The sequence below is a fragment of the Rhynchophorus ferrugineus genome, unplaced genomic scaffold (genome assembly GCF_030347505.1).
Source record: "Rhynchophorus ferrugineus isolate W39M unplaced genomic scaffold, kcgeb_rfMv2 rfM7, whole genome shotgun sequence".
In the NCBI taxonomy this organism is placed as follows: Eukaryota; Metazoa; Arthropoda; class Insecta; order Coleoptera; family Curculionidae; genus Rhynchophorus; species Rhynchophorus ferrugineus.
In genome coordinates this window covers 23,508,088-23,535,098 of record NW_027472586.1, presented here as the reverse complement: position 1 = coordinate 23,535,098, position 27,011 = coordinate 23,508,088, and positions in this window count along the sequence as shown.

Sequence of the window (27,011 nt, the reverse complement as noted above, 5' to 3'; positions counted from 1 at the left end):
ATTCGGCATGCTAATTACGTTGCCATTTGCCAAATTGCATTATCTCTTATAGTTTCCGAGATATGGGCAATCGAAATTTTACACCTTAATGTCTGTTTCTAACTGGGGCCAAAATTGTAAAATGGTCTTATGAATTAGCGATTTCGTTCCAATTCACATTCCAAGTAATATTCGGCATGCTAATTACGTTGCCGATTGCCAAATTGCATTATATCTTATAGTTTCCGAGATATGGGCAATCGATATTTTACACCTTAGAGTCTGTTTCTAACTTGGGTCAAAAATGTAAAATGGTCTTATGAATTAGCGATTTCGTTCCAATTCACATTCCAAGTAATATTCGGCATGCTAATTACGTTGCCGATTGCCAAATTGCATTATATCTTATAGTTTCCGAGGTATGGGCAATCGAAATTTTACACCTTAGAGTATGTTTCTAACTTGGGTCAAAAATGTAAAATGGTCTTATGAATTAGCGATTTCGTTCCAATTCACATTCCAAGTAATATTCGGCATGCTAATTACGTTGCCGTTTGCCAAATTGCATTATCTCTTATAGTTTCCGAGATATGGGCAATCGAAATTTTACACCTTAGAGTCTGTTTCTAACTTGGGCCAAAGTTGTAAAATGGTCTTATGAATTAGTGATTTCGTTCCAATTCACATTCCAAGTAATATTCGGCATGCTAATTACATTGCCGATTGCCAAATTGCATTATCTCTTATAGTTTCCGAGATATGGGCAATCGAAATTTTACACCTTAGAGTCTGTTTCTAACTTGGGCCAAAATTGTAAAATGGTCTTATGAATTAGCGATTTCGTTCCAATTCACATTCCAAGTAATATTCGGCATGCTAATTACATTGCCGATTGCCAAATTGCATTATCTCTTATAGTTTCCGAGATATGGGCAATCGAAATTTTACACCTTAGAGTCTGTTTCTAACTTGGGTCAAAATTGTAAAATGGTCTTATGAATTAGCGATTTCGTTCCAATTCACATTCCAAGTAATATTCGGCATGCTAATTACATTGCCGATTGCCAAATTGCATTATCTCTTATAGTTTCCGAGATATGGACTATCGACATCTGACAATATTGGCTCTGCTTCTAACTTGGGCCAGAATTGTAAAATGGTCTTATGAATTAGCGATTTCGTTCCAATTCACATTCCAAGTAATATTCGACTTGCTAATTACATTGCCGATTGCCAAATTGCATTATCTCTTATAGTTTCCGAGATATGGACTATCGACATCTGACAATATTGGCTCTGCTTCTAACTTGGGCCAGAATTGTAAAATGGTCTTATGAATTAGCGACTTCGCTCCAATTCAGATTCCAAGTAATATTCGGCATGCTAATTACGTTGCCGATTGCCAAATTGCATTATCTCATATAGTTTCCGAGATATGGACTATCGACATCTGACAATATTGGCTCTGCTTCTAACTTGGGCCAGAATTGTAAAATGGTGTTATGAATTAGCGATTTCGTTCCAATTCACACTCCAAGTATTATTCGGCATGCTAATTACATTGCCGATTGCCAAATTGCATTATCTCCTATAGTTTCCAATATATGGTCTATCGACATCTTACAATATTGGCTCTGCTTCTAACTTGGGCCAGAATTGTAAAATGGTCTTATGAATTAGCGATTTCGTTCCAATTCACATTCCAAATAATATTTGGCATGGTAATTACGTCGCCGATTGCCAAATTGCATTATCTCTTATAGTTTCCGTGATATGGGCAATCGAAATTTTACACCTTTGAATCTGTTTCTAACTTGGGTCAAAAATGTAAAATGGTGTTATGAATTAGCGATTTCGTTCCAATTCACATTCCAAGTAATATTCGACATGCTAATTACATTGCCGATTGCCAAATTGCATTATCTCTTATAGTTTCCGAGATATGGACTATCGACATCTGACAATATTGGCTCTGCTTCTAACTTGTGCCAGAATTGTAAAATGGTCTTAGGAATTAGCGATTTCGTTCCAATTCACATTCCAATTAATATTCGTCATGCTAATTACGGTGACGATTGCCGAATTGCATTATCTCTTATAGTTTCCGAGATATGGACTATCGACATTTTAGAATATTGGCTCTGCTTCTAACTTGGGTTAAAATTGTAAAATGGTCTTATGAATTAGCGATTTCGTTCCAATTCACATTCCAAGTAATATTCGGCATGCTAATTACGTTGCCGCTTGCCAAATTGCATTACCTCTTATAGTTTCCAAGATATGGACTATCAACATCTGACAATATTGGCTCTGCTTCTAACTTGGGCCAGAATTGTAAAATGGTCTTAGGAATTAGCGATTTCGTTCCAATTCACATTCCAAGTAATATTCGTCATGCTAATTACGGTGACGATTGCCGAATTGCATTATCTCTTATAGTTTCCGAGATATGGACTATCGACATTTTAGAATATTGGCTCTGCTTCTAACTTGGGTTAAAATTGTAAAATGGTCTTATGAATTAGCGATTTCGTTATAATTCACATTCCAAGTAATATTCGTCATGCTAATTACGGTGACGATTGCCGAATTCCATTATCTCTTATAGTTTCCGAGATATGGACTATCGACATTTTAGAATATTGGCTCTGCTTCTAACTTGGGTTAAAATTGTAAAATGGTCTTATGAATCAGCGATTTCGTTAAAATTCACATTCCAAGTAATATTCGACTTGCTAATTACATTGCCGATTGCCAAGTTGCATTATCTCTTATAGTTTCCGAGATATGGACTATCGACATCTGACAATATTGGCTCTGCTTCTAACTTGGGCCAGAATTGTAAAGTGGTCTTATGAATTAGCGATTTCGTTCCAATTCACACTCCAAGTAATATTCGGCATGCTAATTACGTTGCCGATTGCCAAATTGCATTATATCTTATAGTTTCCGAGATATGGGCAATCGAAAATTTACACCTTAGAGTCTGTTTCTAACTTGGGTCAAAAATGTAAAATGGTCTTATGAATTAGCGATTTCGTTCCAATTCACATTCCAAATAATATTCGGCATGCTAATTACATTGCCGATTGCCAAATTGCATTATCTCCTATAGTTTCCAATATATGGTCTATCGACATCTTACAATATTGGCTCTGCTTCTAACTTGGGCCAGAATTGTAAAATGGTCTTATGAATTAGCGATTTCGTTCCAATTCACATTCCAAATAATATTTGGCATGGTAATTACGTCGCCGATTGCCAAATTGCATTATCTCTTATAGTTTCCGTGATATGGGCAATCGAAATTTTACACCTTTGAATCTGTTTCTAACTTGGGTCAAAAATGTAAAATGGTGTTATGAATTAGCGATTTCGTTCCAATTCACATTCCAAGTAATATTCGACATGCTAATTACATTGCCGATTGCCAAATTGCATTATCTCTTATAGTTTCCGAGATATGGACTATCGACATCTGACAATATTGGCTCTGCTTCTAACTTGTGCCAGAATTGTAAAATGGTCTTAGGAATTAGCGATTTCGTTCCAATTCACATTCCAATTAATATTCGTCATGCTAATTACGGTGACGATTGCCGAATTGCATTATCTCTTATAGTTTCCGAGATATGGACTATCGACATTTTAGAATATTGGCTCTGCTTCTAACTTGGGTTAAAATTGTAAAATGGTCTTATGAATTAGCGATTTCGTTCCAATTCACATTCCAAGTAATATTCGGCATGCTAATTACGTTGCCGCTTGCCAAATTGCATTACCTCTTATAGTTTCCAAGATATGGACTATCAACATCTGACAATATTGGCTCTGCTTCTAACTTGGGCCAGAATTGTAAAATGGTCTTAGGAATTAGCGATTTCGTTCCAATTCACATTCCAAGTAATATTCGTCATGCTAATTACGGTGACGATTGCCGAATTGCATTATCTCTTATAGTTTCCGAGATATGGACTATCGACATTTTAGAATATTGGCTCTGCTTCTAACTTGGGTTAAAATTGTAAAATGGTCTTATGAATTAGCGATTTCGTTATAATTCACATTCCAAGTAATATTCGTCATGCTAATTACGGTGACGATTGCCGAATTCCATTATCTCTTATAGTTTCCGAGATATGGACTATCGACATTTTAGAATATTGGCTCTGCTTCTAACTTGGGTTAAAATTGTAAAATGGTCTTATGAATCAGCGATTTCGTTAAAATTCACATTCCAAGTAATATTCGACTTGCTAATTACATTGCCGATTGCCAAGTTGCATTATCTCTTATAGTTTCCGAGATATGGACTATCGACATCTGACAATATTGGCTCTGCTTCTAACTTGGGACAGAATTGTAAAGTGGTCTTATGAATTAGCGATTTCGTTCCAATTCACACTCCAAGTAATATTCGGCATGCTAATTACGTTGCCGATTGCCAAATTGCATTATATCTTATAGTTTCCGAGATATGGGCAATCGAAAATTTACACCTTAGAGTCTGTTTCTAACTTGGGTCAAAAATGTAAAATGGTCTTATGAATTAGCGATTTCGTTCCAATTCACATTCCAAATAATATTCGGCATGCTAATTACGTTGCCGATTGCCAAATTGCATTATCCCTTATAGTTTCCGAGATATGGGTAATCGAAATTTTACACCTTAGAGTCTGTTTCTAACTTGGGTCAAAATTGTAAAATGGTCTTACGAATTAGCGATTTCGCTCCAATTCACATTCCAAGTAATATTCGGCATGCTAATTACATTGCCGATTGCCAAATTGCATTACCCTTATAGTTTCCGAGATATGGACTATCGACATCTGACAATATTGGCTCTGCTTCTAACTTGGGCCAGAATTGTAATATGGTCTTATGAATTAGCGATTTCGTTCCAATTCACATTCCGAGTAATATTCGGCATGCTAATTACGTTGCCGATTGCCAAATTGCATTATCTCATATAGTTTCCGAGATATGAACTATCGACATCTTACAAATTGGCTGTGCTTCTAATTTGGGCCAAAATTGAAAAATGGTCTTATGAATTAGCGATTTCGTTCCAATTCACATTCCAAGTATTATTCGGAATGCTAATTACATTGCCGATTGCCAAATTGCATTATCTCCTATAGTTTCCAATATATGGTCTATCGACATCTTACAATATTCACTCTGCTTCTAACTTGGGCCCAAATTGTAAAATGGTCTTATGAATTAGCGATTTCGTTCCAATTCCATTCAAAGTAATATTCGGCATGCTAATTACGTTGCCGATTGCCAAATTGCATTATCCCTTATAGTTTCCGAGATATGGGTAATCGAAATTTTACACCTTAGAGTCTGTTTCTAACTTGGGTCAAAATTGTAAAATGGTCTTACGAATTAGCGATTTCGCTCCAATTCACATTCCAAGTAATATTCGGCATGCTAATTACATTGCCGATTGCCAAATTGCATTACCCTTATAGTTTCCGAGATATGGACTATCGACATCTGACAATATTGGCTCTGCTTCTAACTTGGGCCAGAATTGTAATATGGTCTTATGAATTAGCGATTTCGTTCCAATTCACATTCCGAGTAATATTCGGCATGCTAATTACGTTGCCGATTGCCAAATTGCATTATCTCATATAGTTTCCGAGATATGAACTATCGACATCTTACAAATTGGCTGTGCTTCTAACTTGGGCCAAAATTGAAAAATGGTCTTATGAATTAGCGATTTCGTTCCAATTCACATTCCAAGTATTATTCGGAATGCTAATTACATTGCCGATTGCCAAATTGCATTATCTCCTATAGTTTCCAATATATGGTCTATCGACATCTTACAATATTCACTCTGCTTCTAACTTGGGCCCAAATTGTAAAATGGTCTTATGAATTAGCGATTTCGTTCCAATTCCATTCAAAGTAATATTCGGCATGCTAATTACGTTGCCGATTGCCAAATTGCATTATCTCTTATAGTCTCCGAGATATGGGCAATCGAAATTTTACACCTTAGAGTCTGTTTCTAACTTGGGCCAAAATTGTAAAATGGTCTTATGAATTTGTGATTTTGTTCCAATTCACATTCCAAGTAATATTCGGCATGCTAATTACATTGCCGATTGCCAAATTGCATTATCTCGTATAGTTTCCGAGATATGGGCAATCGAAATTTTACACCTTAGAGTCTGTTTCTAACTTGGGTCAAAAATGTAAAATGGTCTTATTAAATAGCGATTTCGTTCCAATTCACATTCCAAGTAATATTCGGCATGCTAATTACGTTGCCGATTGCCAAATTGCATTATATCTTATAGTTTCCGAGATATGGGCAATCGAAATTTTACACCTTAGAGTCTGTTTCTAACTTGGGTCAAAAATGTAAAATGGTCTTATGAATTAGCGATTTCGTTCCAATTCACATTCAAAGTAATATTCGGCATTGCTAATTACGTTGCCGATTGCCAAATTGCATTATCTCTTGTAGTTTCCAAGATATGGGCAATCGAAATTTTACACCTTAGAGTCTGCTTCTAACTTGGGAGAGAATTGTAAAATGGTCTTATGCATTAGCGATTTCGCTGCAATTCACATTCCAAGTAATATTCGGCATGCCAATTACGTTGCCGATTGCCAAATTGCATTATATCTTATAGTTTCCGAGATATGGGCAATCGAAATTTTACACCTTAGAGTCTGTTTCTAACTTGGGTCAAAAATGTAAAATAATCTTATGAATTAGCGATTTCGTTCCAATTCACATTCCAAATAATATTCGGCATGCTAATTACATTGCCGATTGCCAAATTGCATTACCTTTATAGTTTCCGAGATATGGACTTTCGACATCTGACAATATTGGCTCTGCTTCTAACTTGGGCCAGAATTGTAATATGGTCTTATGAATTAGCGATTTCGTTCCAATTCACATTCCAAGTAATATTCGGCATGCTAAATACATTGCCGATTGCCAAGTTGCATTATCTCTTATAGTTTCGGAGATATGGACTATAGACATCTGACAATATTGGCTCTGCTTCTAACTTGGGCCAGAATTGTAAAATGGTCTTATGAATTAGCGATTTCGTTCCAATTCACATTCCAAGTAATATTCGGCATGCTAATTACGTTGCCGATTTGCAAATTGCATTATCTCATATAGCTTCCGAGATATGGACTATCGACATCTTACAATATTGGCTGTGCTTCTAACTTGGGCCAAAATTGTAAAATGGTCTTATGAATAAGCGATTTCGTTCCAATTCACATTCCAAGTAATATTCGGCATGCAAATTACGTTGCCGATTTGCAAATTGCATTATCTCATATAGCTTCCGAGATATGGACTATCGACATCTTGCAATATTGGCTCTGCTTCTAACTTGTGCCAGAATTGTAAAATGGTCTTATGAATTAGCGATTTCGTTCCAATTCACATTCCAGGTAACATTCGGCATGCTAATTACGTTGCCGATTGCCAAATTGCATTATCTCTTATAGTTTCCGAGATATGGGCAATCGAAATTTTACACCTTAGAGTCTGTTTCTAACTTGGGTCAAAATTGTAAAATGGTCTTACGAATTAGCGATTTCGCTCCAATTCACATTCCAAGTAATATTCGGCATGCTAATTACATTGCCGATTGCCAAATTGCATTACCCTTATAGTTTCCGAGATATGGACTATCGACATCTGACAATATTGGCTCTGCTTCTAACTTGCGCCAGAATTGTAAAATGGTCTTAGGAATTAGCGATTTCGTTCCAATTCACATTCCAATTAATATTCGTCATGCTAATTACGTTGACGATTGCCGAATTGCATTATCTCTTATAGTTTCCGAGATATGGACTATCGACATTTTAGAATATTGGCTCTGCTTCTAACTTGGGTCAAAATTGTAAAATGGTCTTATGAATTAGCGATTTCGTTCCAATTCACATTCCAAGTAATATTCGGCATGCTAATTACGTTGCCGATTGCCAAATTGCATTATCTCTTATAGTTTCCAAGATATGGACTATCGACATCTGACAATATTGGCTCTGCTTCTAACTTGGGCCAGAATTGTAAAATGGTCTTATGAATTAGCGATTTCGTTCCAATTCACATTCCAAGTAATATTCGGCATGCTAATTACGTTGCCGATTGCCAAATTGCATTATCTCTTATAGTTTCCGAGATATGGACTATCGACATTTTACAATATTGGCTCTGCTTCTAACTTGGGTCAAAATTGTAAAATGGTCTTATGAATTAGCGATTTCGTTCCAATTCACATTCCAAGTAATATTCGTCATGCTAATTACGTTGCCGATTGCCAAATTCCATTATCTCTTATAGTTTCCGAGATATGGACTATCGACATTTTACAATATTGGCTCTGCTTCTAACTTGGGTCAAAATTGTAAAATGGTCTTATGAATTAGCGATTTCGTTCAAATTCACATTCCAAGTAATATTCGACTTGCTAATTACATTGCCGATTGCCAAGTTGCATTATCTCTTATAGTTTCCGAGATATGGACTATCGACATCTGACAATATTGGCTCTGCTTCTAACTTGGGCCAGAATTGTAAAGTGGTCTTATGAATTAGCGATTTCGTTCCAATTCACACTCCAAGTAATATTCGGCATGCTAATTACGTTGCCGATTGCCAAATTGCATTATATCTTATAGTTTCCGAGATATGGGCAATCGAAATTTTACACCTTAGAGTCTGTTTCTAACTTGGGTAAAAATTGTAAAATGGTCTTATGAATCAGCGATTTCGTTAAAATTCACATTCCAAGTAATATTCGGCATGCTAATTACGTTGCCGATTGCCAAATTGCATTATCCCTTATAGTTTCCGAGAAATGGGTAATCGAAATTTTACACCTTAGAGTCTGTTTCTAACTTGGGTCAAAATTGTAAAATGGTCTTATGAATTAGCGATTTCACTCCAATTCACATTCCAAGTAATATTCGGCATGCTAATTACATTGCCGATTGCCAAATTGCATTACCTCTTATAGTTTCCGAGATATGGACTATCGACATCTGACAATATTGGCTCTGCTTCTAACTTGGGCCAGAATTGTAAAATGGTCTTATGAATTAGCGATTTCGTTCCAATTCACATTCCAAGTAATATTCGGCATGCTAATTACGTTGCCGATTGCCAAATTGCATTATCTCATATAGTTTCCGAGATATGAACTATCGACATCTTACAAATTGGCTGTGCTTCTAACTTGGGCCAAAATTGAAAAATGGTCTTATGAATTAGCGATTTCGTTCCAATTCACATTCCAAGTATTATTCGGAATGCTAATTACATTGCCGATTGCCAAATTGCATTATCTCTTATAGTTTCCAATATATGGACTATCGACATCTTACAATATTCACTCTGCTTCTAACTTGGGCCAAAATTGTAAAATGGTCTTATGAATTAGCGATTTCGTTCCAATTCACATTCCAAGTAATATTCGGCATGCTAATTACGTTGCCGATTGCCAAATTGCATTATCTCTTATAGTTTCCGAGATATGGGCAATCGAAATTTTACACCTTAGAGTCTGTTTCTAACTTGGGCCAAAATTGTAAAATGGCCTTATGAATTAGCGATTTCGTTCCAATTCACATTCCAAGTAATATTCGGCATGCTAATTACATTGCCGATTGCCAAATTGCATTATCTCGTATAGTTTCCGAGATATGGGCAATCGAAATTTTACACCTTAGAGTCTGTTTCTAACTTGGGTCAAAATTGTAAAATGGTCTTATGAATTAGCGATTTCGTTCCAATTCACATTCCAAGTAATATTCGGCATGCTAATTACGTTGCCGATTGCCAAATTGCATTATCTCTTATAGTTTCCGAGATATGGGCAATCGAAATTTTACACTTTAGACTCTGTTTCTAACTTGGGTCAAAAATGTAAAATGGTCTTATGAATTAGCGATTTCGTTCCAATTCACATTCCAAGTAATATTCGGCATGCTAATTACATTGCCGATTGCCAAATTGCATTATCTCTTATAGTTTCCGAGATATGGGCAATCGAAATTTTACACCTTAATGTCTGTTTCTAACTGGGGCCAAAATTGTAAAATGGTCTTATGAATTAGCGATTTCGTTCCAATTCACATTCCAATTAATATTCGGCATGCTAATTACATTGCCGATTGCCAAATTGCATTATCTCTTATAATTTCGGAGATATGGACTATAGACATCTGACAATATTGGCTCTGCTTCTAACTTGGGCCAGAATTGTAAAATGGTCTTATGAATTAGCGATTTCGTTCCAATTCACATTCCAAGTAATATTCGGCATGCTAATTACGTTGCCGATTGCCAAATTGCATTATCTCATATAGTTTCCGAGATATGGACTATCGACATCTTACAATAATGGCTGTGTTTCTAACTTGGGCCAAAATTGTAAAATGGTCTTATGAATTAGCGATATTGCTCCAATTCACATTCCGAGTAATATTTGGCATGCTAATTACGTTGCCGATTGCCAAATTGCATTATCTCATATAGTTTCCGAGATATGGACTATCGACATCTTACAATAATGGCTGTGTTTCTAACTTGGGCCAAAATTGTAAAATGGTCTTATGAATTAGCGATTTCGTTCCAATTCACATTCCAAGTAATATTCGGCATGCTAATTACGTTGCCGATTGCCAAATTGCATTATCTCTTATAGTTTCGGAGATATGCACTATCGACATCTGACAATATTGGCTCTGGTTCTAACTTGGGCCAGAATTGTAAAATGGTCTTATGAATTAGCGAATTCGTTCCAATTCACATTCCAAGTAATATTCGGCATGCTAATTACATTGCCGATTGCCAAATTGCATTATCTCTTATAGTTTCCGAGATATGGGCAATCGAAATTTTACACCTTAGGGTCTGTTTCTAACTTGGGTCAAAATTGTAAAATGGTCTTATGAATTAGCGATTTCGCTCCAATTCACATTCCAAGTAATATTCGCCATGCTAATTACATTGCCGATGGCCAATTTGCATTATCTCTTATAGTTTCGGAGATATGCACTATCGACATCTGACAATATTGGCTCTGCTTCTAACTTGGGCCAGAATTGTAAAATGGTCTTATGAATTAGCGAATTCGTTCCAATTCACATTCCAAGTAATATTCGGCATGCTAATTACGTTGCCGATCGCCAAATTGCATTATCTCATATAGTTTACGAGATATGGACTATCGGCATCTTACAATATTGGCTGTGCTTCTAACTTGGGCCAAAATTGTTAAATGGTCTTATGAATTAGCGATTTCGTCCCAATTCACATTCCAAGTATTATTCGGCATGCTAATTACGTTGCCGATTGCCAAATTGCATTATCTCTTGTAGTTTCCGAGATATGGGCAATCGAAATTTTACACCTTTGAATCTGTTTCTAACTTGGGTCAAAATTGTAAAATGGTCTTATGAATTAGCGATTTCGTTCCAATTCACATTCCAAGTAATATTCGACATGCTAATTACATTGCCGATTGCCAAATTGCATTATCTCTTATAGTTTCCGAGATATGGACTATCGACATCTGACAATATTGGCTCTGCTTCTAACTTGGGCCAAAATTGTAAAATGGTCTTATGAATTAGCGATTTCGTTGTAATTCACATTCCAAGTAATATTCGGCATGCTAATTACATTGCCGATTGCCAAATTGCATTATCTCTTATAGTTTCCGAGATATGGACTATCGACATCTGACAATATTGGCTCTGCTTCTAACTTGGGCCAGAATTGTAAAATGGTCTTATGAATTAGCGATTTCGTTCCAATTCACATTCCAAGTAATATTCGGCATGCTAATTACATTGCCGATTGCCAAATTGCGTTATCTCTTATAGTTTACGAGATATGGACTATCGACATCTTGCAATATTGGCTCTGATTCTAACTTGGGTCAAAAATGTTAAATAGTCTTATGAATTAGCGATTTCGTTCCAATTCATATTCCAAGTAATATTCGACATGCTAATTACATTGCCGATTGCCAAATTGCATTATCTCTTATAGTTTCCGAAATATATGCAATCGAAATTTTACACCTTAGAGTCTGTTTCTAACTTGGATCAAAATTGTAAAATGGTCTTATGAATTAGCGATATCGCTCCAATTCACATTCCAAGTAATATTCGGCATGCTAATTACATTGCCGATTGCCAAGTTGCATTATCTCTTATAGTTTCGGAGATATGGACTATAGACATCTGACAATATTGGCTCTGCTTCTAACTTGGGCCAGAATTGTAAAATGGTCTTATGAATTAGCGATTTCGTTCCAATTCACATTCCAAGTAATATTCGGCATGCTAATTACGTTGCCGATTTGCAAATTGCTTTATCTCATATAGTTTCCGAGATATGGACTATCGACATCTTACAATATTGGCTGTGCTTCTAACTTGGGCCAAAATTGTAAAATGGTCTTATGAATTAGCGATTTTGCTCCAATTCACATGCCGAGTAATATTTGGCATGCTAATTACGTTGCCGATTGCCAAATTGCATTATCTTTTATAGTTTCCAAGATATGGGTTATCGACATCTTACAATATTGGCTCTGCTTCTAACTTGTGCCAGAATTGTAAAATGATCTTATGAATTAGCGATTTCGTTCCAATTCACATTCCAGGTAACATTCGGCATGCTAATTACGTTGCCGATTGCCAAATTGCATTATCTCTTATAGTTTCCGAGATATGGGCAATCGAAATTTTACACCTTAGAGTCTGTTTCTAACTTGGGTCAAAATTGTAAAATGGTCTTACGAATTAGCGATTTCGCTCCAATTCACATTCCAAGTAATATTCGGCATGCTAATTACATTGCCGATTGCCTAATTGCATTACCCTTATAGTTTCCGAGATATGGACTATCGACATCTGACAATATTGGCTCTGCTTCTAACTTGGGCCAGAATTGTAAAATGGTCTTATGAATTAGCGATTTCGTTCCAATTCACATTCAAAGTAATATTCGGCATTGCTAATTACGTTGCCGATTGCCAAATTGCATTATCTCTTGTAGTTTCCAAGATATGGGCAATCGAAATTTTACACCTTAGAGTCTGTTTCTAACTTGGGTCAAAAATGTAAAATGGTCTTATGAATTAGCGATTTCGTTCCAATTCACATTCCAAGTAATATTCGACTTGCTAATTACATTGCCGATTGCCAAATTGCATTATCTCTTATAGTTTCCGAGATATGGACTATCGACATCTGACAATATTGGCTCTGCTTCTAACTTGGGCCAGAATTGTAAAATGGTCTTATGAATTAGCGATTTCGTTCCAATTCACATTCCAAGTAATATTCGGCATGCTAATTACGTTGCCGATTGCCAAATTGCATTATATCTTATAGTTTCCTAGATATGGGCAATCGAAATTTTACACCTTAGAGTCTGTTTCTAACTTGGGTCAAAAATGTATAATGGTCTTATGAATTAGCGATTTCGTTCCAAATCACATTCCAAGTAATATTCGACATGCTAATTACATTGCCGATTGCCAAATTGCATTATCTCTTATAGTTTCCGAAATATGGACTATCGACATCTGACAATATTGGCTCTGCTTCTAACTTGGGCCAGAATTGTAAAATGGCCTTATGAATTAGCGATTTCGTTCCAATTCACATTCCAAGTAATTTTCGGCATGCTAATTACGTTGCCGATTGCCAAATTGCATTATATCTTATAGTTTCCGAGATATGGGCAATCGAAATTTTACACCTTAATGTCTGTTTCTAACTGGGGCCAAAATTGTAAAATGGTCTTATGAATTAGTGATTTCGTTCCAATTCACATTCCAAGTAATATTCGGCATGCTAATTACATTGCCGATTGCCAAATTGCATTATCTCTTATAGTCTCCGAGATATGGGCAATCGAAATTTTACACTTTAGAGTCTGTTTCTAACTTGGGCCAAAATTGTAAAATGGTCTTATGAATTAGTGATTTCGTTCCAATTCACATTCCAAGTATTATTCGGCATGCTAATTACATTGCCGATTGCCAAATTGCATTATCTGTTATAGTTTCCGAGATATGGGCAATCGAAATTTTACACCTTAGAGTCTGCTTCTAATTTGGGTCAAAATTGTAAAATGGTCTTATGAATTAGCGATTTCGCTCCAATTCACATTCCAAGTAATATTCGGCATGCTAATTACATTGCCGATTGCCAAGTTGCATTATCTCTTATAGTTTCGGAGATATGGACTATCGACATCTGACAATATTGGCTCTGCTTCTAACTTGGGCCAGAATTGTAAAATGGTCTTATGAATTAGCGATTTCGTTCCAATTCACATTCCAAGTAATATTCGGCATGCTAATTACATTGCCGATTGCCAAATTGCATTATCTCCTATAGTTTCCAAGATATGGACTATCGACATCTTACAATATTGGCTGTGTCTCTAACTTGGGCCAAAATTGTAAAATGGTCTTATGAATTAGCGATTTTGCTCCAATTCACATTCCGAGTAATATTTGGCATGCTAATTACGTTGCCGATTGCCAAATTGCATTATCTCTTATAGTTTCGGAGATATGCACTATCGACATCTGACAATATTGGCTCTGCTTCTAACTTGGGCCAGAATTGTAAAATGGTCTTATGAATTAGTGATTTCGTTCCAATTCACATTCCAAGTAATATTCGGCATGCTAATTACGTTGCCGATTGCCAAATTGCATTATCTCTTATAGTTTCCGAAATATGGACTGTCGATATCTGACAATATTGGCTCTGCTTCTAACTTGGGCCAGAATTGTAAAATGGTCTTATGAATTAGTGATTTCGTTCCAATTCCCATTCCAAGTAATATTCGGCATGCTAATTACGTTGCCGATCGCCAAATTGCATTATCTCATATAGTTTACGAGATATGGACTATCGGCATCTTACAATATTGGCTGTGCTTCTAACTTGGGCCAAAATTGTTAAATGGTCTTATGAATTAGCGATTTCGTCCCAATTCACATTCCAAGTATTATTCGGCATGCTAATTATATTGCCGATTGCCAAATTGCATTATCTCTTGTAGTTTCCGAGATATGGGCAATCGAAATTTTACACCTTAGAGTCTGTTTCTAACTTTGGTCAAAAATGTAAAATGGTCTTATGAATTAGCGATTTCGTTCCAATTCACATTCCAAGTAATATTCGACTTGCTAATTACATTGCCGATTGCCAAATTGCATTATCTCTTATAGTTTCCGAGATATGGACTATCGACATCTGACAATATTGGCTCTGCTTCTAACTTGGGCCAGAATTGTAAAATGGTCTTATGAATTAGCGATTTCGTTGTAATTCACATTCCAAGTAATATTCGACATGCTAATTACGTTGCCGATTGCCAAAATGCTTTATCTCTTATAGTTTACGAGATATGGACTATCGACATCTTGCAATATTGGCTCTGATTCTAACTTGGGTCAAAAATGTTAAATAGTCTTATGAATTAGCGATTTCGTTCCAATTCACATTCCAAGTAATATTCGACATGCTAATTATATTGCCGATTGCCAAATTGCATTATCTCTTATAGTTTCCGAAATATGGACTATCGATATCTGACAATATTGGCTCTGCTTCTAACTTGGGCCAGAATTGTAAAATGGTCTTATGAATTAGTGATTTCGTTCCAATTCACATTCCAAGTAATATTCGGCATGCTAATTACATTGCCGATTGCCAAATTGCATTATCTCTTATAGTTTCCGAGATATGAGCAATCGAAATTTTACACCTTAGAGTCTGTTTCTAACTTGGGCCAAAATTGTAAAATGGTCTTATGAATTAGTGATTTCGTTCCAATTCACATTCCAAGTAATATTCGGCATGCTAATTACATTGCCGATTGCCAAATTGCATTATCTCTTATAGTTTCCGAGATATGGGCAATCGAAATTTTACACCTTAGAGTCTGTTTCTAACTTGGGTCAAAATTGTAAAATGGTCTTATGAATTAGCGATTTCGCTCCAATTCACATTCCAAGTAATATTCGGCATGCTAATTACATTGCCGATTGCCAAGTTGCATTATCTCTTATAGTTTCGGAGATATGGACTATAGACATCTGACAATATTGGCTCTGCTTCTAACTTGGGCCAGAATTGTAAAATGGTCTTATGAATTAGCGATTTCGTTCCAATTCACATTCCAAGTAATATTCGGCATGCTAATTACGTTGCCGATTTGCAAATTGCTTTATCTCATATAGTTTCCGAGATATGGACTATCGACATCTTACAATATTGGCTGTGCTTCTAACTTGGGCCAAAATTGTAAAATGGTCTTATGAATTAGCGATTTTGCTCCAATTCACATTCCGAGTAATATTTGGCATGCTAATTACGTTGCCGATTGTCAAATTGCATTATCTTTTATAGTTTCCGAGATATGGGCTATCGACATCTTACAATATTGGCTCTGCTTCTAACTTGTGCCAGAATTGTAAAATGATCTTATGAATTAGCGATTTCGTTCCAATTCACATTCCAGGTAACATTCGGCATGCTAATTACGTTGCCGATTGCCAAATTGCATTATCTCTTATAGTTTCCGAGATATGGGCAATCGAAGTTTTACACCTTAGAGTCTGTTTCTAACTTGGGTCAAAATTGTAAAATGGTCTTACGAATTAGCGATTTCGCTCCAATTCACATTCCAAGTAATATTCGGCATGCTAATTACATTGCCGATTGCCTAATTGCATTACCCTTATAGTTTCCGAGATATGGACTATCGACATCTGACAATATTGGCTCTGCTTCTAACTTGGGCCAGAATTGTAAAATGGTCTTATGAATTAGCGATTTCGTTCCAATTCACATTCAAAGTAATATTCGGCATTGCTAATTACGTTGCCGATTGCCAAATTGCATTATCTCTTGTAGTTTCCAAGATATGGGCAATCGAAATTTTACACCTTAGAGTCTGTTTCTAACTTGGGTCAAAATTGTAAAATGGTCTTATGAATTAGCGATTTCGCTCCAATTCACATTCCAAGTAATATTCGGCATGCCAATTACGTTGCCGATTGCCAAATTGCATTATCTCATATAGTTTCCGAGATATGGACTATCGAAGTTTTACACCTTAGAGTCTGTTTCTAACTTGGGTCAAAATTGTAAAATGGTCTTACGAATTAGCGATTTCGCTCCAATTCACATTCCAAGTAATATTCGGCATGCTAATTACATTGCCGATTGCCTAATTGCATTACCCTTATAGTTTCCGAGATATGGACTATCGGCATCTTACAATATTGGCTGTGCTTCTAACTTGGGCCAAAATTGTTAAATGGTCTTATGAATTAGCGATTTCGTCCCAATTCACATTCCAAGTATTATTCGGCATGCTAATTACATTACCGTTTGCCAAATTGCATTATCTCTTGTAGTTTCCGAGATATGGGCAATCGAAATTTTACACCTTAGAGTCTGTTTCTAACTTTGGTCAAAAATGTAAAATGGTCTTATGAATTAGCGATTTCGTTCCAATTCACATTCCAAGTAATATTCGACTTGCTAATTACATTGCCGATTGCCAAATTGCATTATCTCTTATAGTTTCCGAGATATGGACTATCGACATCTGACAATATTGGCTCTGCTTCTAACTTGGGCCAGAATTGTAAAATGGTCTTATGAATTAGCGATTTCGTTCCAATTCACATTCCAAGTAATATTCGGCATGCTAATTACGTTGCCGATTGCCAAATTGCATTATATCTTATAGTTTCCGAGATATGGGCAATCGAAATTTTACACCTTAGAGTCTGTTTCAAACTTGGGTCAAAAATATAAAATGGTCTTATGAATTAGCGATTTCGTTCCAATTCACATTCCAAGTAATATTCGGCATGCTAATTACGTTGCCATTTGCCAAATTGCATTATCTCTTATAGTTTCCGAGATATGGGCAATCGAAATTTTACACCTTAATGTCTGTTTCTAACTGGGGCCAAAATTGTAAAATGGTCTTATGAATTAGCGATTTCGTTCCAATTCACATTCCAAGTAATATTCGGCATGCTAATTACGTTGCCGATTGCCAAATTGCATTATATCTTATAGTTTCCGAGATATGGGCAATCGATATTTTACACCTTAGAGTCTGTTTCTAACTTGGGTCATAAATGTAAAATGGTCTTATGAATTAGCGATTTCGTTCCAATTCACATTCCAAGTAATATTCGGCATGCTAATTACGTTGCCGATTGCCAAATTGCATTATATCTTATAGTTTCCGAGGTATGGGCAATCGAAATTTTACACCTTAGAGTATGTTTCTAACTTGGGTCAAAAATGTAAAATGGTCTTATGAATTAGCGATTTCGTTTCAATTCACATTCCAAGTAATATTCGGCATGCTAATTACGTTGCCGGTTGCCAAATTGCATTATCTCTTATAGTTTCCGAGATATGGGCAATCGAAATTTTACACCTTAATGTCTGTTTCTAACTGGGGCCAAAGTTGTAAAATGGTCTTATGAATTAGTGATTTCGTTCCAATTCACATTCCAAGTAATATTCGGCATGCTAATTACATTGCCGATTGCCAAATTGCATTATCTCTTATAGTTTCCGAGATATGGGCAATCGAAATTTTACACCTTAGAGTCTGTTTCTAACTTGGGCCAAAATTGTAAAATGGTCTTATGAATTAGTGATTTCGTTCCAATTCACATTCCAAGTAATATTCGGCATGCTAATTACATTGCCGATTGCCAAATTGCATTATCTCTTATAGTTTCCGAGATATGGGCAATCGAAATTTTACACCTTAGAGTCTGTTTCTAACTTGGGCCAGAATTGTAAAATGGTCTTATGAATTAGTGATTTCGTTCCAATTCCCATTCCAAGTAATATTCGGCATGCTAATTACGTTGCCGATCGCCAAATTGCATTATCTCATATAGTTTACGAGATATGGACTATCGGCATCTTACAATATTGGCTGTGTTTCTAACTTGGGCCAAAATTGTTAAATGGTCTTATGAATTAGCGATTTCGTCCCAATTCACATTCCAAGTATTATTCGGCATGCTAATTATATTGCCGATTGCCAAATTGCATTATCTCTTGTAGTTTCCGAGATATGGGCAATCGAAATTTTACACCTTAGAGTCTGTTTCTAACTTTGGTCAAAAATGTAAAATGGTCTTATGAATTAGCGATTTCGTTCCAATTCACATTCCAAGTAATATTCGACTTGCTAATTACATTGCCGATTGCCAAATTGCATTATCTCTTATAGTTTCCGAGATATGGACTATCGACATCTGACAATATTGGCTCTGCTTCTAACTTGGGCCAGAATTGTAAAATGGTCTTATGAATTAGCGATTTCGTTGTAATTCACATTCCAAGTAATATTCGACATGCTAATTACGTTGCCGATTGCCAAAATGCTTTATCTCTTATAGTTTACGAGATATGGACTATCGACATCTTGCAATATTGGCTCTGATTCTAACTTGGGTCAAAAATGTTAAATAGTCTTATGAATTAGCGATTTCGTTCCAATTCACATTCCAAGTAATATTCGACATGCTAATTATATTGCCGATTGCCAAATTGCATTATCTCTTATAGTTTCCGAAATATGGACTATCGATATCTGACAATATTGGCTCTGCTTCTAACTTGGGCCAGAATTGTAAAATGGTCTTATGAATTAGTGATTTCGTTCCAATTCACATTCCAAGTAATATTCGGCATGCTAATTACATTGCCGATTGCCAAATTGCATTATCTCTTATAGTTTCCGAGATATGAGCAATCGAAATTTTACACCTTAGAGTCTGTTTCTAACTTGGGCCAAAATTGTAAAATGGTCTTATGAATTAGTGATTTCGTTCCAATTCACATTCCAAGTAATATTCGGCATGCTAATTACATTGCCGATTGCCAAATTGCATTATCTCTTATAGTTTCCGAGATATGGGCAATCGAAATTTTACACCTTAGAGTCTGTTTCTAACTTGGGTCAAAATTGTAAAATGGTCTTATGAATTAGCGATTTCGCTCCAATTCACATTCCAAGTAATATTCGGCATGCTAATTACATTGCCGATTGCCAAGTTGCATTATCTCTTATAGTTTCGGAGATATGGACTATAGACATCTGACAATATTGGCTCTGCTTCTAACTTGGGCCAGAATTGTAAAATGGTCTTATGAATTAGCGATTTCGTTCCAATTCACATTCCAAGTAATATTCGGCATGCTAATTACGTTGCCGATTTGCAAATTGCTTTATCTCATATAGTTTCCGAGATATGGACTATCGACATCTTACAATATTGGCTGTGCTTCTAACTTGGGCCAAAATTGTAAAATGGTCTTATGAATTAGCGATTTTGCTCCAATTCACATTCCGAGTAATATTTGGCATGCTAATTACGTTGCCGATTGTCAAATTGCATTATCTTTTATAGTTTCCGAGATATGGGCTATCGACATCTTACAATATTGGCTCTGCTTCTAACTTGTGCCAGAATTGTAAAATGATCTTATGAATTAGCGATTTCGTTCCAATTCACATTCCAGGTAACATTCGGCATGCTAATTACGTTGCCGATTGCCAAATTGCATTATCTCTTATAGTTACCGAGATATGGGCAATCGAAGTTTTACACCTTAGAGTCTGTTTCTAACTTGGGTCAAAATTGTAAAATGGTCTTACGAATTAGCGATTTCGCTCCAATTCACATTCCAAGTAATATTCGGCATGCTAATTACATTGCCGATTGCCTAATTGCATTACCCTTATAGTTTCCGAGATATGGACTATCGACATCTGACAATATTGGCTCTGCTTCTAACTTGGGCCAGAATTGTAAAATGGTCTTATGAATTAGCGATTTCGTTCCAATTCACATTCAAAGTAATATTCAGCATTGCTAATTACGTTGCCGATTGCCAAATTGCATTATCTCTTGTAGTTTTCAAGATATGGGCAATCGAAATTTTACACCTTAGAGTCTGTTTCTAACTTGGGTCAAAATTGTAAAATGGTCTTATGAATTAGCGATTTCGCTCCAATTCACATTCCAAGTAATATTCGGCATGCCAATTACGTTGCCGATTGCCAAATTGCATTATCTCATATAGTTTCCGAGATATGGACTATCGAAGTTTTACACCTTAGAGTCTGTTTCTAACTTGGGTCAAAATTGTAAAATGGTCTTACGAATTAGCGATTTCGCTCCAATTCACATTCCAAGTAATATTCGGCATGCTAATTACATTGCCGATTGCCTAATTGCATTACCCTTATAGTTTCCGAGATATGGACTATCGGCATCTTACAATATTGGCTGTGCTTCTAACTTGGGCCAAAATTGTTAAATGGTCTTATGAATTAGCGATTTCGTCCCAATTCACATTCCAAGTATTATTCGGCATGCTAATTACATTACCGTTTGCCAAATTGCATTATCTCTTGTAGTTTCCGAGATATGGGCAATCGAAATTTTACACCTTAGAGTCTGTTTCTAACTTTGGTCAAAAATGTAAAATGGTCTTATGAATTAGCGATTTCGTTCCAATTCACATTCCAAGTAATATTCGACTTGCTAATTACATTGCCGATTGCCAAATTGCATTATCTCTTATAGTTTCCGAGATATGGACTATCGACATCTGACAATATTGGCTCTGCTTCTAACTTGGGCCAGAATTGTAAAATGGTCTTATGAATTAGCGATTTCGTTCCAATTCACATTCCAAGTAATATTCGGCATGCTAATTACGTTGCCGATTGCCAAATTGCATTATATCTTATAGTTTCCGAGATATGGGCAATCGAAATTTTACACCTTAGAGTCTGTTTCAAACTTGGGTCAAAAATATAAAATGGTCTTATGAATTAGCGATTTCGTTCCAATTCACATTCCAAGTAATATTCGGCATGCTAATTACGTTGCCATTTGCCAAATTGCATTATCTCTTATAGTTTCCGAGATATGGGCAATCGAAATTTTACACCTTAATGTCTGTTTCTAACTGGGGCCAAAATTGTAAAATGGTCTTATGAATTAGCGATTTCGTTCCAATTCACATTCCAAGTAATATTCGGCATGCTAATTACGTTGCCGATTGCCAAATTGCATTATATCTTATAGTTTCCGAGATATGGGCAATCGATATTTTACACCTTAGAGTCTGTTTCTAACTTGGGTCATAAATGTAAAATGGTCTTATGAATTAGCGATTTCGTTCCAATTCACATTCCAAGTAATATTCGGCATGCTAATTACGTTGCCGATTGCCAAATTGCATTATATCTTATAGTTTCCGAGGTATGGGCAATCGAAATTTTACACCTTAGAGTATGTTTCTAACTTGGGTCAAAAATGTAAAATGGTCTTATGAATTAGCGATTTCGTTTCAATTCACATTCCAAGTAATATTCGGCATGCTAATTACGTTGCCGTTTGCCAAATTGCATTATCTCTTATAGTTTCCGAGATATGGGCAATCGAAATTTTACACCTTAATGTCTGTTTCTAACTGGGGCCAAAGTTGTAAAATGGTCTTATGAATTAGTGATTTCGTTCCAATTCACATTCCAAGTAATATTCGGCATGCTAATTACATTGCCGATTGCCAAATTGCATTATCTCTTATAGTCTCCGAGATATGGGCAATCGAAATTTTACACCTTAGAGTCTGTTTCTAACTTGGGCCAAAATTGTAAAATGGTCTTATGAATTAGTGATTTCGTTCCAATTCACATTCCAAGTAATATTCGGCATGCTAATTACATTGCCGATTGCCAAATTGCATTATCTCTTATAGTTTCCGAGATATGGGCAATCGAAATTTTACACCTTAGGGTCTGTTTCTAACTTGGGTCAAAATTGTAAAATGGTCTTATGAATTAGCGATTTCGTTCCAATTCACATTCCAAGTAATATTCGGCATGCTAATTACATTGCCGATTGCCAAGTTGCATTATCTCTTATAGTTTCGGAGATATGGACTATCGACATCTGACAATATTGGCTCTGCTTCTAACTTGGGCCAGAATTGTAAAATGATCTTATGAATTAGCGATTTCGTTCCAATTCACATTCCAAGTAATATTCGACTTGCTAATTACATTGCCGATTGCCAAATTGCATTATCTCTTATAGTTTCCGAGATATGGACTATCGACATCTGACAATATTGGCTCTGCTTCTAACTTGGACCAGAATTGTAAAATGGTCTTATGAATTAGCGATTTCGTTCCAATTCACATTCCAAGTAATATTCGGCATGCTAATTACATTGCCGATTGCCAAAATGCGTTATCTCTTATAGTTTACGAGATATGGACTATCGACATCTTGCAATATTGGCTCTGATTCTAACTTGGGTCAAAAATGTTAAATAGTCTTATGAATTAGCGATTTCGTTCCAATTCACATTCCAAGTAATATTCGACATGCTAATTACATTGCCGATTGCCAAATTGCATTATCTCTTATAGTTTCCGAAATATATGCAATCGAAATTTTACACCTTAGAGTCTGTTTCTAACTTGGATCAAAATTGTAAAATGGTCTTATGAATTAGCGATATCGCTCCAATTCACATTCCAAGTAATATTCGGCATGCTAATTACATTGCCGATTGCCAAGTTGCATTATCTCTTATAGTTTCGGAGATATAGACTATAGACATCTGACAATATTGGCTCTGCTTCTAACTTGGGCCAGAATTGTAAAATGGTCTTATGAATTAGCGATTTCGTTCCAATTCACATTCCAAGTAATATTCGGCATGCTAATTACGTTGCCGATTTGCAAATTGCTTTATCTCATATAGTTTCCGAGATATGGACTATCGACATCTTACAATATTGGCTGTGCTTCTAACTTGGGCCAAAATTGTAAAATGGTCTTATGAATTAGCGATTTTGCTCCAATTCACATGCCGAGTAATATTTGGCATGCTAATTACGTTGCCGATTGCCAAATTGCATTATCTTTTATAGTTTCCAAGATATGGGTTATCGACATCTTACAATATTGGCTCTGCTTCTAACTTGTGCCAGAATTGTAAAATGATCTTATGAATTAGCGATTTCGTTCCAATTCACATTCCAGGTAACATTCGGCATGCTAATTACGTTGCCGATTGCCAAATTGCATTATCTCTTGTAGTTTCCAAGATATGGGCAATCGAAATTTTACACCTTAGAGTCTGCTTCTAACTTGGGAGAGAATTGTAAAATGGTCTTATGCATTAGCGATTTCGTTCCAATTCACATTCCAAGTAATATTCGGCATGCTAATTACGTTGCCGATTTGCAAATTGCTTTATCTCATATAGTTTCCGAGATATGGACTATCGACATCTTACAATATTGGCTGTGCTTCTAACTTGGGCCAAAATTGTAAAATGGTCTTATGAATTAGCGATTTTGCTCCAATTCACATGCCGAGTAATATTTGGCATGCTAATTACGTTGCCGATTGCCAAATTGCATTATCTTTTATAGTTTCCAAGATATGGGTTATCGACATCTTACAATATTGGCTCTGCTTCTAACTTGTGCCAGAATTGTAAAATGATCTTATGAATTAGCGATTTCGTTCCAATTCACATTCCAGGTAACATTCGGCATGCTAATTACGTTGCCGATTGCCAAATTGCATTATCTCTTGTAGTTTCCAAGATATGGGCAATCGAAATTTTACACCTTAGAGTCTGTTTCTAACTTGGGCCAGAATTGTAAAATGGTCTTATGAATTAGCGATTTCGTTCCAATTCACATTCAAAGTAATATTCGGCATTGCTAATTACGTTGCCGATTGCCAAATTGCATTATCTCTTGTAGTTTCCAAGATATGGGCAATCGAAATTTTACACCTTAGAGTCTGCTTCTAACTTGGGAGAGAATTGTAAAATGGTCTTATGCATTAGCGATTTCGCTGCAATTCACATTCCAAGTAATATTCGGCATGCCAATTACGTTGCCGATTGCCAAATTGCATTATATCTTATAGTTTCCGAGATATGGGCAATCGAAATTTTACACCTTAGAGTCTGTTTCTAACTTGGGTCAAAAATGTAAAATAATCTTATGAATTAGCGATTTCGTTCCAATTCACATTCCAAATAATATTCGGCATGCTAATTACATTGCCGATTGCCAAATTGCATTACCTTTATAGTTTCCGAGATATGGACTTTCGACATCTGACAATATTGGCTCTGCTTCTAACTTGGGCCAGAATTGTAATATGGTCTTATGAATTAGCGATTTCGTTCCAATTCACATTCCAAGTAATATTCGGCATGCTAAATACATTGCCGATTGCCAAGTTGCATTATCTCTTATAGTTTCGGAGATATGGACTATAGACATCTGACAATATTGGCTCTGCTTCTAACTTGGGCCAGAATTGTAAAATGGTCTTATGAATTAGCGATTTCGTTCCAATTCACATTCCAAGTAATATTCGGCATGCTAATTACTTTGCCGATTTGCAAATTGCATTATCTCATATAGCTTCCGAGATATGGACTATCGACATCTTACAATATTGGCTGTGCTTCTAACTTGGGCCAAAATTGTAAAATGGTCTTATGAATTAGCGATTTCGTTCCAATTCACATTCCAAGTAATATTCGGCATGCTAATTACGTTGCCGATTTGCAAATTGCATTATCTCATATAGCTTCCGAGATATGGACTATCGACATCTTACAATATTGGCTCTGCTTCTAACTTGTGCCAGAATTGTAAAATGGTCTTATGAATTAGCGATTTCGTTCCAATTCACATTCCAGGTAACATTCGGCATGCTAATTACGTTGCCGATTGCCAAATTGCATTATCTCTTATAGTTTCCGAGATATGGGCAATCGAAATTTTACACCTTAGAGTCTGTTTCTAACTTGGGTCAAAATTGTAAAATGGTCTTACGAATTAGCGATTTCGCTCCAATTCACATTCCAAGTAATATTCGGCATGCTAATTACATTGCCGATTGCCAAATTGCATTACCCTTATAGTTTCCGAGATATGGACTATCGACATCAGACAATATTGGCTCTGCTTCTAACTTGCGCCAGAATTGTAAAATGGTCTTATGAATTAGCGATTTCGTTCCAATTCACATTCCAAGTAATATTCGGCATGCTAATTACGTTGCCGATTGCCAAATTGCATTATCTCTTATAGTTTCCGAGATATGGGCAATCGAAATTTTACACCTTAGAGTCTGTTTCTAACTTGGGTCAAAATTGTAAAATGGTCTTACGAATTAGCGATTTCGCTCCAATTCACATTCAAAGTAATATTCGGCATTGCTAATTACGTTGCCGTTTGCCAAATTGCATTATCTCTTGTAGTTTCCGAGATATGGGCAATCGAAATTTTACACCTTAGAGTCTGTTTCTAACTTGGGTCAAAATTGTAAAATGGTCTTATGAATTAGCGACTTCGCTCCAATTCAGATTCCAAGTAATATTCGGCATGCTAATTACGTTGCCGATTGCCAAATTGCATTATCTCATATAGTTTCCGAGATATGGACTATCGACATCTGACAATATTGGCTCTGCTTCTAACTTGGGCCAGAATTGTAAAATGGTGTTATGAATTAGCGATTTCGTTCCAATTCACACTCCAAGTATTATTCGGCATGCTAATTACATTGCCGATTGCCAAATTGCATTATCTCCTATAGTTTCCAATATATGGTCTATCGACATCTTACAATATTGGCTCTGCTTCTAACTTGGGCCAGAATTGTAAAATGGTCTTATGAATTAGCGATTTCGTTCCAATTCACATTCCAAATAATATTTGGCATGGTAATTACGTCGCCGATTGCCAAATTGCATTATCTCTTATAGTTTCCGTGATATGGGCAATCGAAATTTTACACCTTTGAATCTGTTTCTAACTTGGGTCAAAAATGTAAAATGGTGTTATGAATTAGCGATTTCGTTCC